Source organism: Mus pahari, chromosome 6, assembly GCF_900095145.1.
Source record: "Mus pahari chromosome 6, PAHARI_EIJ_v1.1, whole genome shotgun sequence".
In the NCBI taxonomy this organism is placed as follows: Eukaryota; Metazoa; Chordata; class Mammalia; order Rodentia; family Muridae; genus Mus; species Mus pahari.
The window spans coordinates 70653223-70658513 of NC_034595.1; the positions used below are offsets into that span (position 1 = coordinate 70653223).

A 5291-nucleotide genomic window follows, 5' to 3' on the forward strand; every position below is an offset into this window, starting at 1 on the left:
TGTTTTGTTTTGTTTTTGGTTTTTGAGACAGGGTTTCTCTGTATAGCCCTGGCTGTCCTGGAACTCACTTTGTAGACCAGGCTGGCCTTGAACTCAGAAATCTACCTGCCTCTGCCTCCCAAGTGCTGGGATTAAAGGTGTGCACCACCACGCCTGGCTTCTATTTTTTTTTCAAAGATTTATTTATTATTATATCTAAGTACACTGTAACTGACTTCAGACACACCAGAAGAGGGCATCAGATCTCATTATGGGTGGTTGTGAGCCACCATGTGGTTACTGGGATTTGAACTCATGACCTTCAGAAGAGTAGTCAGTGCTCTTACCTGCTGAGCCATCTCGCCAGCCCCTGGCTTCTATATTTTAAAAAAAGAAAAAATGTTCAACCCCCCTGGCAACCCAAGAAACACAAAACTACACAGAGATTCCATCTATGTCCAGTGAGAATGGCTGTTACTAAGAAGACAATAACAAATGTAGCCAAAGACATGACCAAACAACATTTATGACCTGCTAGTGGGGACACTGGAATTCCAGCCGGAGGGTCCTCCAAAAGCTAAAAGTAGATCTATCCGATTGTATCACTCTGAGTATTGACCCAGGGAACTCCAGGTTACCATACCACACTTGCACATCCATGTTTATTATAACAACTCTTACAATAGCTAGTTGTGGGAGCAACCTAGGCATCCATCGACAGAGGGATGGGTAAAGAAAATGTGGTGTAAGCATATAGGAGGGATATATTTTTAGCCATAAATTCTTTAGCCATAAAGAATGAAGTCATATCATTTACAGGAGAACGGATATGTCTAGTGGCAGCATAAGGCAGTCTCAGAAAGGTGGATATTATTGTATTTTCTTTTATTGCAGTTCTTAGATTTTATGTGGGCATATAAAGTCATGTGTGCATATATTATATGAAGTGAAAACTGTCAGGGGACAAGGTAATTAACAGGACAGCAGAGAGTTAAGAAGAGGGACCAGTGAGGAGGGAGAATAGGCACATGGAGGGATACATTGTGTGTAAGTGTCCTTATGTAACCAGTACCATGTAAATCAGTGTACACTGACAAAATAAAATATATTAAAAACACATATCTCAATACCAGTAACTTCAGAAATTCATTTTAGGATTGTAAGCATGACAACATTTTGCTGTAAAGAGAATTCAAATCTTTTGTAGGTATATTTGAAGACAGGAGTACATTAATTTCTTTGATGTCTGGAGTTTGCTTCAAAGTAACATAGAAGGGGCAAGGTGAGGGCAAGGGCAGGCTGGAGACTGGCTGCCAGCTGGTAGCTGTCACAGTTGTGTGATGAATCTAAGGAGTTCCTGGAACTTCTCATTTGCATATTGAAGTTTTCCAAGATGAATAATTTGAAAAACTAAGGAACTATATACATTGAGAATGTTGTGTTAGTTGGCTTTCTTCTTGCCATGACAACATACCTAATATAACCGACTTAAAGGAGGAAATATTGATTTTGGCTTGTAGTTTCCATACTTGGCCTTTTGCATGGTGACAAGGAGGTCTGGAGGGGGAGCCTGAGCCTGCTCCCCTTGTGGCAGATGGAAAGGAGGTGGGGTAGAGACAAGGTGTATAACCTTTAAAGCACACCCTGTAGTCACCTACTTCCTCCAACACGGCCACACATCATAACAGTTCCCCCAAAGAGGCCATACATGGGGACTAAATAGTATTCACAGGAGCCTGGGAAGGGTGTTTCATTCCCAAACCACAGCAAACCTTAAGTTTATCATCCAAGACTGAATGCACATAGAGACTCAGATGTAAGAAAATAAAGAACAATGGTGGACAATCTGTGATGTTTTAGCACGGAAGTTAATGTTTCCTCTAGCTGGTTCTTCATAGAGATGTTCCTACATCATGAACATAAACAATACTATCTTGTTAGATGCCTTGGAAAACCAACTCCAAAAGGCGAGAGGTACGGTTTTGAGGGGAGGGAGGGCTTTTGTGATCAGCCTTAGTGGAGGAATGCAATAAATAGGGCTGGGCAGAGGAGGTTTGGCTGTGATGTAGTTAGTATACAAGTCTCAATCACCTCCTCACCAACCCCGGGGAGTGAGAGAGGGAAGGGGACCTCAGTTAGGTTTCACTTGAAATACAGAACTGGGCCTTTATTCTTTTTTTTTTTTTCTGGTAAATCAATATTTGCTTGTCACTCTCTACAATATAAGTATACAAATCTAACACACACTTAGCAAAATATCCAAAGAAAGCAAGGATCGACTGTGCATTTAGCACTTGAATCTTAGATCCCAGAGAAACACAGTTCATAATCCAAACTCTTCTTCTCATATATGTGCCTGCTACATGTTCACACAGAGAGGGTGAATGCCACAGGCTGTGTAGACAAGGAGATGGAGTGGTCCTTTGGTGTCTCGAAGTGTGACTCTGCTTAGGAGGGTCTCATGGCCTTGGCTCAGGACTTGTCTGATGGGCTGGCAGGATCTGTGATCTTCTCTCCTCCCTCCACCAAATGACTCTGAGATTCCTTGCCAGACAGCTCCTGAGGGGCAGCCATGGGGGCTGGGACAAGCCAGTCCTCAGCAGGGAAGGCAAAGCCTGCCTGGTTGGCTATGCTGTAGAAGGTGTGCACCACGGCAGTCAGAGACTCTGAGAGCTGTCTGAGCTGAGAGAGCTGCTCAGGGCTGAGCAGGGAGCCAAGCTGCTGGGCCTGCATCTGGACTGTGTCTCTATAAATCTCCTCAGACTTCCCTCGAAGAAAGTTCACGAGGCTCTTCTGAATCGGTGGTGGGTCTGTGTCCTGAGGTTCTGGGCAATGGGCTAATCCATCTTGGTGACCATTGGCTTTTGGCTCAGCCTTCTTTACCGAAGTCTTGTGTCTTTTTTCCCCCATGCGAGCTGCCCTCATTTTCTGTTCCGACCTGGCTGGAGTCCATGGAAGAGTGTCTTCTTTTCCTGGGTATTTCCACCATCTGAAACACCCAGAGCTGATTCTTCAGTGTGCTTTCTGGAATTGCTGTCTGATTGGCTGGACCTCTGCTCATTTTTACTTGGTTCTGATCCTGATGTCCGTCAGAGGTGGTCTGTGGTCCAGTAGGGAGGTGCAGTGGGTGATAGGAAGGGCCTGGATTGGGGGGAGGCGTTCTGAATCCACGCTCAGGTTGAACTGAAAGGCTTTCTCTTCTTCCAGCCTGTTGTCCAGTTAATTCAACAATGGTTGATTGTGAACAGAATGTCCAAGAGTCCAGTAGTTGTTTACTTCACAAGGCTGGGTGTCTAAGGTGGTCTTCAGTATATGCTGGGATCCCAATCAAGTCTGATGCAAGGCCAGATACCTGCTAGCAAGGGAGAGCAAGCCGGCAAAGGCAGAGGCTTCCCTCTTTCGTGTTCTTTATATAGGCCAATAACAGAAGGTATGGCCTGGATTATAGGTGGGTTTTCCCAAAGATCTGGATTAAAGGTGTGTGTTTCCAGCTTAGAGATTCAAAATAGAAGTGGGCCTTCCCACTTTGGGCCTTTAATTCTTGGAACCACTCTCCTGTGTGTCTTGCTTCAAGCTCCCATTCATTTCTCAAGGCTAAACTCAAATGTTCCTGAATAAGCAAACACTGTTAAGACCCTCAGCTTCAGTCAGATTAAATTCCTTCCTCTAGGGGTCAAACAAGGAACTAGGAACAGCTAGTACTCATAGTGTTTGTGGTTTCTGTTAAATCACCACACGCCTATCCAGCAGCTACTATTATTATTCAATTTGCAGATGAGAAGACTGAGCTAAGAGAAATTAAGAAATCGCCCAACTAATGTTACTGAGCTCTGGGTTGATTTTACCCGTAGGTGGGGAGCCCATGTTCTTGGTCACGATTATGCCATACTGCCCCCTAGCTACTGCTTTTATCTTTGTAGTGCCTTGACTCTTTAGGAAAGAGTAATAAACAGGTTGAATCTCTTCTTGCTTTGGGGGATTCATCCACAGGTTAGGACAGGCTTAGTTGGCCATACTCTCCTCAATGGTTGCATGAAGAATATCCTGTGGAAGTATTTTTTCCCCTCAACCCTACCTCAGTACTAGGGATTGAACTAAAGGCCTCACACATTCTAGGGTGTGAGTTAGCCTACCACAGAGGTCTTTAAGTCACTGCTCCTTCCTCTTTGAAGATACCTAGGAAATGTTAAGCCTTGCGACTGTCTGTCCTGATGTCATCTGAGTTTAGGGTTAACCTGCATGTCTTCTTTGTTCAGTTCCATTATCAACTCGACTAAGCCAATTACCAAGGTCTCTGGAAAACCCCCCCCCCCACGTTTTCTACAGCTCTTAATGCCCTGGGAGGATGTGTGTGTGTGTGTGTGTGTGTGTGTGTGTGTGCCTTTAATGAACCCTTCCCTCACTCCAGGCATCCAGAACCCCTGTCCCACTCTTCATTTCATTTGTGTGACTTTTAAATATATAAAAAGTACGACATAAAAAATGAACAATCCCCTAGCTCAAGTTGGCGACAAACTGTAGCACAGCAAGCATTTGCAGTGAGTTAGGAGATCCGAGTTACAGGTCTAGATCATTATACAACATTAGTTTGACAAAAATATGGAGAATGCCTAGCAGGTGCCAGGGATGATGATGGTACCGTGTTTAGAGACAGGTGGGCATGGTTCATCTCAAAAACAGGGACTGAATTCTAATGTTCAGTGTTACTTCCTAGGTCCTGGGGCAGAACAAGGTTTAAAGAGGCCCACTACTGCCCATAGATCAAAATCGAATTTAATTTTGCTATGTCCTATTTCTTTTTTCTTCTATATTCCCCAGACAATCTCTTTACCTGGAAAAGATGCCAGAGCTTTAAGACGTTCCAGAAAAGGGTTCAGAAACAGTCTGTATAAGCTCTGTTATGTTGCTGCCATGACCCTCAGCGGTCCAAGGGGTTGTTGTCCTCGTTTGTTGGGTCTTTCCCAGGTCTGCTGTGGCTTTGCTGTACATGTTTACCATTCTGGGTCTGCCACAGCCTTTACCCTGAGCAGCAATGATCATCAGGACAGCTAGGAATGGACAGCATGATTTGGCACACTGACTGGAGGCTTGTCTCATACCGATACTCCCATTCTATTAGGTGATACAGGTCACAAAGTCAATTCTGCTCTCAGTGGGAAGATCTAACCCAACCTTGAGAGGTACCCTAAGCATTTGGGAATGGTAATATAGTCAATCATATTGTCTCTGTGGTACTCACCTGCTAAGACATCATCTTGCAGTGGCTAGCCCCAGGAGGTTGCAATTTTCATATCAGTAGAAACAATGACTGT

The 5291-nt window shown here is 44.3% G+C and overlaps 1 pseudogene; it reads right to left on the reverse strand.

Annotated features, from left to right (window-relative positions):
• Positions 1-2422: 2422 nt before the first annotated feature.
• LOC110323845 lies at positions 2423-5076 on the reverse strand (annotated as a pseudogene).
• Positions 5077-5291: the final 215 nt, after the last annotated feature.